Raw genomic sequence first — 14093 nt, forward strand, 5'->3', positions numbered from 1 at the left:
AGATACCTTTTTATGATGTAATACTGAACTGAGACAGCATTTGATTGCAGATTTGAATTTTACATTTTATAAACCCAATTTTTAAAATCAAGATAATAATAAAAAAAAACACAAAAAAAAACATGCAGCGCAAGGGTGAGATAACGTCACAATAATGATAAATCACATTGTAGAGTTTTTCCTCTTGGTCCTCATGATCTGCCTGCCGCAGCTCTTCTTTCATCTCACACAGCGATCAGAGAAGCCAGACCATTGTTACAGTTGGCACAATGCACCATTATAGAGCCCTCTTTTGTGCGAGTCGCTGAATAGGTTTGGGTGTCTTTGAGCGATAAGGTTTTGGTGGAGGAATGCCCGTCGCATATCCGTGACACTCTGTGTGATGATCGTCCTGTTTTGGAGCCGCAAGATGGATTTGTTAGTCAGAATCAATAGTTTAATTACAAATCCCATTAACTCCTCTGTGTCTGAAGCTTATTCGTCTGGCATTATCTTACCAATTGTATCAAGAACCATTGTTATTAAAGACGGTCTACATAAAAGATTATAAGTAGAATCCGGGTGGCCTCTTTCTCCCCACAGCCAATTTGCCTTGAGCCGTTTCCAGTATGTCATTTATTATTAGTTACAGATTTTTTTTTTTTGCAAATGTTCTATATGAAGGACCGCACGAACCTGATTGCAAAAGGAGCTGTAATGCCTCACACACTTGACGTAGATCAGCTTTTCTTTCTGACAGCACATATCAAAAGGATTGATCCCAAGTTAAAGAAAGCCTTTGTGCTCTTCCTTCAAAAAGTATCAGTGCAATTTGATCTGTCATTTTTACCTTCAAAACTTTCCAAATCCCAAAATTTCCCTCTGACCGTAAACCTTTTGAAAATCCCAGCTGGCTCATGCTTTTTTTTGCCCCCCAAATTATGTTCTTTTACAAGTTTAGTTTTTCAGAATAGAAAAAAGGTCAAATGAATTGAATTTTGCCCCCGGCATTCAACCACTTTCTCTTTTCTCTGATTTGTCCTTCAGCTCGTTTCATCTGTCCTCTTGAGTTCATATCCCTCTAGTCTCAAATCTAGGTTGGACCCATTTTCATCTGCAGAACGAGGTGAGACAACGATAGTCATGTAATTTCCCTTCTGTACTGCATCACAAGAGAAGGAGTCTTGTTTAACTCGTGAGGCTGATGTAAGGTGCTCTGAACATGCTGGCAGGCTGGAGAGTAAACCTGACATGAATAAGCTACGGTACAAATTCCCAAATTCATGTCAGACAGAAAAAAATACGTGATTTATTATTTCCCTTGTTTTGCCCATTGGTGTTCCTTTTGCAGATATGAGGAAATGTCTGTGAAACTGTGACATTTTCAGACCATTGTTTGTGATACACGAAGCCAGGAGTTCACTCAGCTTCGACCTTTTAATGCCTGTTACATCGCAGACTCCCTGAGAGAGACAAGTAGAGAATGAATGGGAATAACTCAGGCTTGCGGGTGGCTTGAGAATTGATTGCCTGCCTTCTCCTCATTAGATGACAAACTGCTGACCCATGAGACCACAAGACAGTATAAACATTAGTTTGCTTCTATAAATTTCCCTTTTTTTTTTGCCAAAATGACCCCCAATAGATCTTATTTCTTTTTGCCCATTGCACAATTTTCATAATGAATGAGTCCATTTATTTCCAATCCCAAACTCCAATTCCATCGCAGGGCATCTATATGAGGACATTACAGACTGATATTTTCCTGTGGACCTAAGGTACTGGTAGTCATTAACCTTCTTGTCAGGCTATTTAGGCCATGGGAGTTTTTTTCCGTGGAAATCGGGCTTGGTGGATATGAGATGTAGGCCAACACCCTCTTCACAGGGTGGAAAATACTTTTTTCATTGGCTGTGTGATGAATTTTGTGTCCATGGAGGTGCATCACCCTTTTGGCTCTCTTTTTCCTGCTTTCCTTCACCTCCCATTAGTATTTCCCTTCTGTCTATCACACCCATTCATTTCCCCCTCAGCTCACTGCTCCATTCTCATGTCCCAACACTCTCAGTCACTCTTGTGCGCTCATTTTCTCCCATCTGCTCTCTCTGTCTGTCCCACAGAATCTGTTGTGACTGACTTTATCTGCCTTCCTCTCCCTCCCCTTCCCTGTCTCCCTCTTTTCCTCCTCACAGTGGATCAGCTGTTGCTGGCAAGAGCTGAAGGTGACTTGTTGGCTGGGCCGACGGCTGCAACACAGGACATGGGTCTTGCCTCTCCTCCCCGCTCGTGTCTTGTGTTGCAGCCAGTGGAGCCGCCTGTCTGCGTCTCTGCCTGCCCACCGCTGATGGATGGAGCTCCCGGAATAGATGGATCATATCACCCTCGAACTTGCCGACGTAGAGCCTTCCCCCACTGCTGGCCCGTGTCTAATTGCAGTCATTTGTACGTAGTTTTCAATATCGAAATTCTGTCCTCTGTTATTCTAAAGGGCAATAAAGTACTCAGGAGACAATTTTATACTTGTTGTATTTTTAAGAATGACAGTGGAGGTTAAAGAATGATTTGCTTTGAAATGTCTTGGGACACGTTCGGAGTTCCCAGGTGAAGACACGTTGTAGGTCACGTCCCATCAGACGAAGCCCGCAGCAAACAGCTCTCCAGTTGGCATTTACAACTTGGCGTCTAAAGCTTGGTTAGCAACACTGGATATTGTAAGCTCTTTAAAAAATAATGCAGAAAGCAAGCAAAGTAGCTTCTTATTGACTTAGAGAAAACACATGCACGCACACACATACACACTGTTGTAGCATGCAAAGGGACACAAAATCAGTAGAGAATATCAGCTGTTCAGCTCAATAACAAGGACGAACATGGAGGAGAGTAGAGAGAAAGGAAAGAGAACAGAAGAGAACATATTCTATGATGAATTGTGCTTCCATATGTGACCAATCACTGCATTTCATTGTTGTTCATACTTGATCAGGAGTTTCTGTGTGTCAGTAGCATGGTTGGATAGTGATGGAGGGGTGTTTGTACATAGCGGGAATTCTTACATTGTACGGTCAACTTTGTATTAGTGGGGTGTGTATGTGTTTTGGTGCAGAGAAAATGAAGCCATCTTCTGACACGGGTGTCACTTGATTGGAATGTAAATCTTGGTGCAGGTGCTTGCTGTTTTCAATCTCCCCCCACCCGGATTGTTTACCAGAGGGATTGAAAGGAGGCTGTGTGCTGAATGCTGTGGGAGCTGATATTGGCTTTAGCCAGTGCCGTTGCGGATGTCTCAGAAGCAATATTATTTGTTTGCCAGTATATTGCATCAAGTGTTGCCAAATATTTTTATGACAAATCTCCTGTGACCTGAGTTTGAAGTAGGCTCATAGTCAAACGGCTCTGAAATCCCATGATATGATGAGACCGTATTCTTGCTTGACCTGTGTAGGATTGCCCCTCCAGGCCATCTTTTTTCAATACAAACACTTCCTCCATTACTTGGTCTGAATGTTCACAGTTGAAAAACATCAGTAAGTACATCTGATTTGTTTTTTGGTCTCTGAATTAAATGAAGACTGAGAACAATACAAACTGTATGATGAATGATGTATCTTTACTTCTTCATGTCACTGGAAACCTGTAAATTGATCTATGCACGTGCAAACTTACAACTATTTTTCTGTTAAGGTTTATCCGACATATTAATGAAGAATAATAAAATGATTAACTGTTTTTGACATGTTTCGCTGAGTTTCATTGTGTGCGCAATCATTTCCTAAAAGTTTCATGTAACATTTTGCAAATAGCATTTAGAATTTAATAGACATACAATATATATACATACATACAAGTCCACTGACTTGCTATTTAAAGCTTCCATCCTGCTGAGAAATTGTCATAGAAAAATTTTGGTGTTGGTGGTTTATGCTGGTAGTGCTAAACCATCATCACACACTATATATTTACTGGAATGCACTATAGACCATCGTGAATCAGAATATATCTTCAAGAAAATTATGGTGGCAAAGTTATTTGATTTTCATAAAGAAACATTTTATTTTGTAAAATTGACTGAGTGGGTGGTAGTTTCCTTTAGACTTCATGGGCAGATCACCTTTGGCACGTAACATTGTATATTTTACTGTTCTTCTCAAGGTCTAAGAACAATATTAAGATTTAATTTGGGCTCGGTCTGGTTGTTTCCAATAGTTTTTGGTATTGACGCTAAAGAACCCTAAGATAAGCTGGTTGAAGTTTGTAATCCCACTGTAATGTCTAAAACCCCAGTCAAACACCAGGGAGACTCAAAATGACTAAGTGAACCATCTGCATCTTTCACTAAGATAAGTGAAGAGCACCAGTCAGTCTGACATCTAACAGATAGCTGGATCTTAGCAAGGATTTGCTGTACTGCATATTTTTCTACACCAGTGACTTTGTGTCTCCAATCAGCAGTTACAGATTGAGGGAGAGAGCCATCTCCCTTCTTCCTGTGGTCGAAACTCCCCCTCCGTCAGTCTCACTTCTATGGTAATGCTACCGGAACAATATCATGGAATTTATTCAGTTTACAGCAGAGGACATGGAGACAGGCACTGACGGCAGATTTGGGAGTGGGAGAGTCTTGTCACAGGTGTCTTGTCACTTTGCGTAATGTTGGTTATTTGTGTGTGGTTGTGCATACACCCAAGGCTGTATGTCATGGCAGCAGGTTAAGAGACCGACGTTTGTTTGATGATGACATGAGGTGAAATAGAATCAGCGCTGTGCTCTGAGTGAAAGGAAATAGACTCCGAGCAGCAATGCACTGGGAATAACAAGACTGACATCTGAGATATCAGGTTAACAGCATTTCTGGGCTAATTAACTAATCTACATGTCCTTGGCAATTGCTAAATGTAGGTTTAAGACAAAATAGGAGTACTTGTTGATATAATTGGATATTTTGAAAATAATTACATCATGTAAGAGGTAATAAATGACAAATGAGTGGATAGCAAGGCCTTGTAAAGTCAAGCTTGCTTTTACAGTGATGAAGGATCGGCAATAAAGATCAGGCTTATTTACAAGATGGAGTGTGTGGCAAAATAATCAATATTCCAAGTGCAGCAAATCTATTCAAACACACAAAGTCTTAATATATGTCATGCTTTTGTACATATCCTATTGCCCTAAATAGCGAAACAAGAGTAGATGTAGATCAGAAAAAGAGCAGAACCCTCTGCAGAGAGATACATTTCTATTAATTATACCATGCCTCTCCCACTACTTTGTTGGGAAGCCACAGTACACTGGACTTTGTCCAAGGATCCAGAGCTTTTACAACCAGCTCAGTATGCATGTGCTCACAGTGGAGATGACACGGGGAGTCTTTTCTTTTTTTTAATTTTAAGAGGAACTTAGAAAAGATAAGAGCTTCTGGAGAGAGATTGAAAATGAGAAAGTAATAGAAGGAGAAAAGAAACAAAGTATTGAAGCAGAGCAGCCAGTGATGGTAAGGGAGGAAGGAAGAGATTGGCAGTGGAGAGAGATAAAAACAAGCAGAGAAGGTAAAGTGAAGGGAGGGATAGAGGATGGGCAAAACAGAGATACAGAGTGAGGAAGGAGTGGCAGCAGGCTTAGATAAGTAGTGAAATGGACAAAGCTTGAGAGGGAGGCTCGCCATTCTTAGTGAGAGATTGGAGAATGGAGTGGCTGGGGATGATTTATTAAAACTGAATGAGGCAACACTTCAGAGATATCTGCCACTTTCCACCGACTTTCAGACAAGGCAAGTGGTAGCGACTTGTCAGTCAATGCAACTAAAAACTTTGCTCAAGTGTTTAAGAAAAACAAAAAGAAGCTCAACGTAATGCTTGATTATCAGCCTGTGAGTGTCCCTGAAGTCAGAGATATCCAGAAAAGACAGAAGTATATCTTGAAACATCTCACATGGTGTTTTTTTTTAAACAAGATAAGAGAGGTAAATAAAATGAAAAAAAAATCAATTTTCTTTCCTCTGTGGGTTTTCAATTTTAGATCTGTTTTCCAATGCAGAGCAAGCATCGACAAAAACCCCAATGATAGCAAGCAATTCTGAAATGCAGTTTGAAACGAAACATGAATAAAATACATTGTTGCTCACTGCAGCATCAGCAGCACACAAAACAACCATTACCACTATCACATTGTGAGGCTCCTGCGGCTGAGAGGTCTTTCCAAAAAGAGAAAACCCACAATGTTCCCAGATTCTATCAGTAATGCACCAAGAATTATAAAAACTACAACACAGGAAGGTCATGCCAGGTTGAATGGTAGCATTTGTAAGATGTGAAAGCACTCAGTGCACTTTGATTTAAGTGTTCAAAGAAATGACTTGAGAGAGTTCAAAAGGGGGGAAAGTTTCTGGTACATGAATTCACATTTATTGCAGTTACTAAATGAATATGCCAAATAGTACTGTTAGTCAGGCTGTGGATTTAAAGAGGATAACAATCTAAATGCATATCCAAGCCCAGATGAGTGGATTTGAAAGGAAGTGTTTGGTTTCAGCTGCCTGACATACATGTGAATGTGTGGGTGCTTTTACTATTGCATGCCCTTGAAGCCTGAAAGGTTCATTGAATCGACAGAGTGATTTGGATCACAGGTTTTGTGTAAATCCAGAGCTGTGTTGCAGAAACTGCCAGTCAGATGTTTCGGGATGCCTCTGGACGCACTTTCAAGCTGCTGGAGTGTGAGTTTGATAATGCAAACATCAACATATGCTAAGCATCGCTGGGCTGATGGTTGGCAGTTTGGCTAAATTTGTGAGTGACTTCAATGAATTCCTGTATTTTATCACCATTTTTCAGCTATGGGGCGAGGATTGAAAAACCACACTGTATTTCAGGGGATATCTCTCTGCAGTGAAAATGAATTGACATGAACTTCATTTGCCAGGCTGAAGCAATTTACCCAAAGTGAATAAAAAACAAATCAATTCATTCGGGTGGCATATTTTCAGCAGAATGGCAACTGCAGAGAGAAACTGGATCAGAGGAAAATGTTCTTTCTCGTGTGCTTTGTGATGGATTGAGAGACAACGGCTTCAACGGCTTCTCTTCATGTCACGTCCCCTGAGGATGACTGTTCCAGCTTCCTGCTCCAGGGCTCATTTTGTTTGTCTGTGTGTGTGTGTGTGTGTGTGTGTGTGTGTGTGTGTGTGTGTGTGTGTGTGTGTGTGTGTGTGTGTGTGTGTGTGTGTGTGTGTGTGTGTGTGTGTGTGTGTGTGTGTGTGTGTGTGTGTGTGTGTGTGTGTGTGTGTGTGTGTGTGTGTGTGTGTGTGTGTGTGTGTGTGAGTGTGTGTGTGCTCGAGAAGACAGAAAAGAAAAGACAGGCTCTTCGCCAGGATGATGGAGAATAAACTAAACTTACATAAAAACAGAAAGTTATCGCTCATAGACAGGCAGGCAGTCAGGCAGGTAAGAAGAAGAAAAGTAAGAAGTGATTAAAACAAGAGCAATTTAATGTGTCTGAGAGTAACTGGCAAATGCAATTAAAAACCAGAAAAACATAAAAAGACAGACAAAACAAACTGTATGAAAGAAAAGTAGTAACTTCTGTGAGTGAGTCTATGAGAGAGATGAAGAGGAGAAGAGGAAGATCTCCAAGTGCCAAACGTGAGAAATACAAGTAGCAGGAAGCAGGACATGGGAGGAGAAGCGGAGGACACAGAGAGACTGATTACACCTTCAAAAGATGAGAAATGAATCTCTAGTTGACAACAGATAGGGGTCAGTTATGATAAGTGTCCCCTTCTCTATCCTCAGTGGGAGTATAGTCCAGTGCTGAGTTATCAGTTGCCAGTCTCTGCTCAGGTCCTACAGACACAAGGTGACCTTCTCCAATCAGCCAGTTGGTGGCAGGAAGCTGCAGACTGCTGACAGTGACAGGTGTTCACTTTCAGCCCCCCTTTACTCCCACTGGTACACTGTCATTATGGTTTATTCATTCAATCTGGATTCATAGAAGAAAAAAACTTTAAAGGGTAAAGAGGTTCCCTGCAGGGCAATCATAAATCAGGCATACAGTAATCCTCTCTTTTTCCAAAATGGAAAAAGTGCTGCAATATACATTCTGTGAGGAAAATGTCACCAACTGCGACAAGGGGCGTGGAAATGTTGACATCCGATCTGATTCAGTCAGAAAGGAAGGGAGACCCATTATGAAAGCGCTCCTTAAAGGGACAGAGCTTTAAAATGGGCTAAAACAAAGACTGACATGACGGATTGCTCTATTTCCAGACTGTCTGGGCTAATGTGCTTTCAACAGAGCCTGCTTTTTCACTGAAACACATAACAACTGTTATATATTAGTAAAATGTGAATTTAATGTGCTCAGGTTCCAACTGGAGGGTAAAGAAATGTTTTTTCCCCCCTTTTAATTTACCATCTTGACACAATTTTCCCATTCCATTATCGCTGCATTTTGGGTTTATCACCAGTTTTATAGATTCACCTCACAAGACACCGAGCCTCAAAAAAAAAAAAAAAAAAAGAACAGAAAATGTAACTCATCGAGCTAGAAATGAAGCACATCTCATTAAAAAAGTGTGACAGGTGTTGAATAGTCACAGGAACTTCTAAAAAGCTGAACCCAATAAGGAGCTGTGATGTGATGGCTGATACCACTGGAGTGGAAAGGAAGCTATTACAAATCGTCAGCCATGAGACAGCAGTTGCCAGACACTCATTCGGGAGCAGGACTTTGGTGCTGCAGCCACCGATGATATACATGACGTGTCAGTGGTTGGGTGAGGAAGCTTTTATGGGGTCAGTAGCCATGAAAGCACCACTGTGCAGGCTCGCTCCGAACAATAGTATTGTCCTGTTGCTTTTGATTAATGTGCAGGGTGGCTGAGGAACAATTCCAGCAGTGTTATCAGGAGCAAACAGAGGAATACAAGGGCCCCGTGGCTCTGCAGGGGCCCCATCAGTGACCCCCCTGCACTGCCTGGCTGTGATTCCCACAGCTCGACCGCTAGCGTCTGCTGTGGGTCATGTCTTTCTTTACAAACATGTGCTTGTTGTCACAGCTGTTCTGGAGGGAATTGTGTTTGTGTGTTTACTCCATGATTGAGAATCTCTCTTGCATTGCACTTAGCTGCTGATTGGTTTGACCTTATACCACAAAAACCATTAGTTTTACCAGCTGCCTCTGACAACAATCCAATTTTGCAACATGTTACAGCTAAGCCTAGATGATGTCAATATTTTGATTTTGAATGAAAACTTTGATATTTACATGATTTTGGACTTTCTTTGAATACAGAGCAACAGCAAAAATTGCCATAATTTAGAGTCTTGTCATGCATTTTTTCTAATCTATGGCAGCTGAGTGATATTTCCCCATGACGATTATGTCTTGCTTCTAATTACAAACACTACACAGTTTCCCTATAAATGAGGATGGACACATCCTTTCACTTTATTAATCGCAATTTTTTTTATTTATTCTAAAAGCAAAGCATCCCAATGCTAATTTGAACTATCTCAGTCATTTCTGAGCAGATCCCATTTCAAAGGAGCACACATTGGCACTCTGCCTATTATCCAGAACTTGGTGCCCCTTTCTGGTGAAACGGCCTCGTTTGCATGCCGCCCTCCTCCTCGATCGTCTTCTCTCTCACCCTGTTCTTCTTGCTCAGTCTCCTTCTGACCACCCTGTCCTCTCCAATTGTGAATCAGAAGTGAAACAAACAAGTTCGATGCTCACTGGACTGAATGTGATGCGTTGCCTGGGTGACGGAAGGACTTGCCTGAGGAGTCTGGTGCTGGTTGAGAGACTGGAGAAAAGTGAGGAGGTGGCTGTGTGTGTGTGTGTGTGTGTGTGTGTGTGTGTGGGGGGGGGGGGGGTTACACACTCCCACTAATGGAAATCACCATAATTGTGAACATCAATCTAGTACCCCTATGATAAGTTTCACAGTTTTTAGTTAAAAAAAACCCCCAAAAAACAAGTAGTTTAAGGTCAGACAAAGGTTAACCAACTTGTAGATGCATAGTTTAGAGTAAGTCTGTAGGATTAATGAAAGTCAATTCCAAGTCCCTGAAAGGTATGAAAACGGATGGTGTGTGTGTGTGTGTGTGTGTGTGTGTGTGTGTGTGTGTGTGTGTGTGTGTATCTTTAGGACACTCCCACTGACCCCCCCTGCTGGCGAGAACTAACTGCCGAGTGGGCGAACTGGCACACGGACAACCTCTCTCTCTCTCTCTCTCTCTCTCTCTCTCTCTCTCTCTCTCTCTCTCTCTCTCTCTCTCTCTCTCTCTCTCTCTCTCTCTCTCTCTCTCTCTCTCTCTCTCTCTCTCTCCTCTCCTCTCTCTCTCTCTCCTCTCTCTCTCTCTCTCGTCTCTCTCTCTCTCTCCTCTCTCTCTCTCTCTCTCTCTCCTCCCTCACTGTGCAATGCTGATGATACGTTGTGCTCTGGTTCGACTTCAGCTGCATAAACAAGTGGATGCTGCTTCGTCCCGCAACCTTGGTGTGGTCATCCAACATACACACTACGACAAAGAGATACGCATGCACACACTGTCAGTCTCAGTTGGCTGCCGCCTGGAAGAATGACACACTTGTCCTTGTGTCTTCTACATACGCAATCAGCATGTGGGAGGATCGCAGTTGGACACTTTGACCTTATGATTTGTAGCTCAGAGCAGGGAGAGAACAGTGAAGCACGAGTGGAAGGACTAATGTGGGGTTTAAGATTGAATAAACTTCATTTTGCAGTTCTCAGGTCGACATGCTCTGATATATGACACTATGATAGAGCTTTTTCCACACAAACTCTACTGACCTGTTATCACTGGAATAGCACACGGCTTACAAATACCAAATACAAAGGCTTTATGGACCTATGGCATCTTGTCTTTATCTATCTGTCATGTTCCTCTCTTTTTACAGTGACAGGTCAAACTGTATCTGAAAGAAAAACTGATACCGACATTGCTGGAATTACAACCAGCACAGCAGTAAAACAGCACTTTGATGTGAATAATGAACACCTTCTAACAGAAATGAACTAACAAGCACTTGAGAAAGATCTTATTTTTAAAATGATCTCTGTTAAACTGGAGTACATCTGAATATGAGTCAATTCTGAAGGGGCCGCTTGCAATATGCTCGACTTAACTTAACTAAACTTCTATTAAGTGTTTATGTTTATAGGAACTCCCTTTACTTGTGCTTTTGCACACAGAAATTAGATTATTGCACATTTGGAACAGCAAATCATCAAGCTCTCTTTTATCATAATCATCAAGCTCTTTATGTATGCACTATTTTCGTGAAAAACCATATCAAAAAGGAAGAACAGACCAAAAAAGATTGCAACTTAGAAAAAAGCTGACGCTATTGAAGTGCCCTCAGCTCCTGTGTACTTTCAGTCTTAACAGCTGAGAGATGTTAGTGTTTCACATGAGCATTTCTGAGCGTTTAGAGTTAACCAGGCTCATCTGAAGTTGAGTGATGCCGCATATCATTGTGTCATGATGTTTATTCATGAACTGTAATATTATCAGAAGACGAAGTGATCTGGAGTGAGAGTGGGGAGCAGAACCTGTATAAGTTGTGCGTTTGCATCATAGAGGAGGGGATTGGAGGTGAGTGGGAGGAAAATAGTTTACGTGTGTGGATAGGGAAAGAGGACGATGAAAGAAAGACTGAGGATAGCAGGGAGAGAAACTGGCAGTGAGATAGTAGTTTACATTTCAAATGTTCAAAGGGAAAAAAAGGGTCAATTATGGTTTAGAGTTTGGCACTGGTCAAAGGTTGAGCTGTGTATTATGAGATTTTCACTGGGGGGCTCATTTTTGTAAGAAAGTGAAACAAGGCTGCAATGGTCATATAGCTATGTACTGAAAATGGATGTTCAAAAAGAAGAAGCTGTAAAGGGGAAATGTTCTTTCTTTCACATTTTCTAAATCACTAATTTAACTTTTCTTTAATAATTAGATCTTTAAGAGACCACACACATTCATTAGGCACAGGGGGGATGCATGCACATGCACATGCACATGCACATGCACATGCACATGCACATGCACATGCACATGCACATGCACATGCACATGCACATGCACATGCACATGCACACAAAGGCAACCATATCAAAAAGAGAGTGCCAACCACTCTGCCTTTGGCTGTTCCCACCTCTATAATGCTTTGCACAACTCTCCTTGAAAGGTCAAAAGTCTCAGCTTAACAACAGCCTCTGAGTTGTGTGGATTTTCTCCTTTGGAATTTCTTATCTCTTTTTCTTCTTTGCCTTTATATCTATTTCTCTTACTGGATGTGTCTCCCTCTCAAGCGCTTTTGAATACAGCCATTATTCTAAAGAAACTACAGTCTTGCATGGTGGTCCACATAATAAATTGATGTATATCTTCTTGGTAATTTAGCATTTTACTGACACCACCTATGGATCAATGCTATTTGCAGACATACAGTAAGTCTATTTGCTCCGATCTGGCCCAAGATCACAAGAGAGGGCAAACGTTCTCGAGCAGATCACTAATTGTTAACTGTATCCTGTCCTTATGGCTGAAGGTCATTGTGTCTTCTTCTCCATAGGGAGGCTAATAAGCCAAGGGAGAGTGTGGGCTGGAATCCATCTCCATTAGATTAAAGAAGACTGCTACCACAATGTGACCTCTATTCATGATGATTTATAGCATGAACAGAGTAAATGAACATCAAGTACAAAGGACATCTAGCTAATGAAATCATTGGACCAACAGTTAAGTTAGTTGCGATGTGAATAGAGCTGTAATTGAATAGAAAGAAAAATAAGCCCAGACAGGCATTTTTGATATGGCATTGTGTAGGTCCAACAATTTATTAGTTGACAGTCTTGTGAAGTGAGTTAGCTTTGTGTCTCTATCTTAAGCAGAAGAACATGTTAACAAAAACTGACATTAATTAGTGGAAACAAAAAAACTGAATATGTCAAAGTGATACATCAGTGTCACACTGGCTTTAGATATAAACCTCGATCCAAATAGATTAGTCCACCTACAGATCTTGGATGCTAAAAATAGATGCTAAAATTATCTTCCTCTTCATTGCTTTATATAGTTGAAGGATATTGAGTGATGCACAAAATAGGGCAGCGAAAGTGTTCCAGAATTTTGCTGATCAATTCTTTTGGAGGGTTTAACCATCAAGGAATCTCAGTCAGGCACTCATCCATTTCTATTTACTCAAATTAACGCAACTGGCTTCGATCACACCATTACTTTCTGTTAAGAGCCAATTCATCCCTGCAGATTGAAACTGAATTACACCGAATATCGTGTCATCTGGTCGCTAGATGGCGGTGTTCACTGGAGTTGTTCCATCTGATCTTGCTGGCTGTGACACCAGGTTAAATAGTGACTCTTGCTGATCTTCAAATCTCCTCGGCTTATGGCCCTCAAATCTGTCAAATGGAATATACTTCAATCATAAGCTCCACAACAATTGAGTGGTCTCCAAATGCAGATAATCTTCAAGGACAGTGTCATCTTGATGTGATCAACAAGTAAAGCAACTCCAGGAAAATGTGGACATTGCTCTGGATTGCAAAAAATGAGATGAGCATTGTATCTGTGTGTTGCAAGGCCTGCACAGCAGCTCTTCTTGTTGCTGTGAAAGTCCCAGATCCCTATCATGGAAAAGGCACCCTTTTCAGTTCTGGATGGGGGCACATGACCCTCACAGAGAGAGGTGTCAATTGGTTTCAACTGGGGAGAAGAAAAGGAGGAGGAAAGGAAAAGCAAAGAGAGAGAGAGAGAGAGAGAGAGAGAGAGAGAGAGAGAGAGAGAGAGTGGGGAAGGATAAAGGATATTGGCAAGCTCCCAAGTGGTGCAGGTGTTTGCCCAACAACAGGCCGCACCAGCGCATTGCACACTCTAGGCAAGTGTAGTCCGGCCTGAGCAGGACTTAAAGACTATGAGAAAACAAACCAAGCCTGTAATGGCAAACACAGAGAGGGGAAGGCTGTTTGTGCATGCATGAGAGTGCCTATGTGGCGCACTGTGCATTAATACAGTGAACAAATGGATCTTCGAGCAAGACAAGAATCGAGACGGTTTCTGATTTTAAATGATGTCAAAGCTCTCCCC

This window comes from Blennius ocellaris (assembly GCF_963422515.1).
Source record: "Blennius ocellaris genome assembly, chromosome: 20".
Classification (NCBI taxonomy): domain Eukaryota; kingdom Metazoa; phylum Chordata; class Actinopteri; order Blenniiformes; family Blenniidae; genus Blennius; species Blennius ocellaris.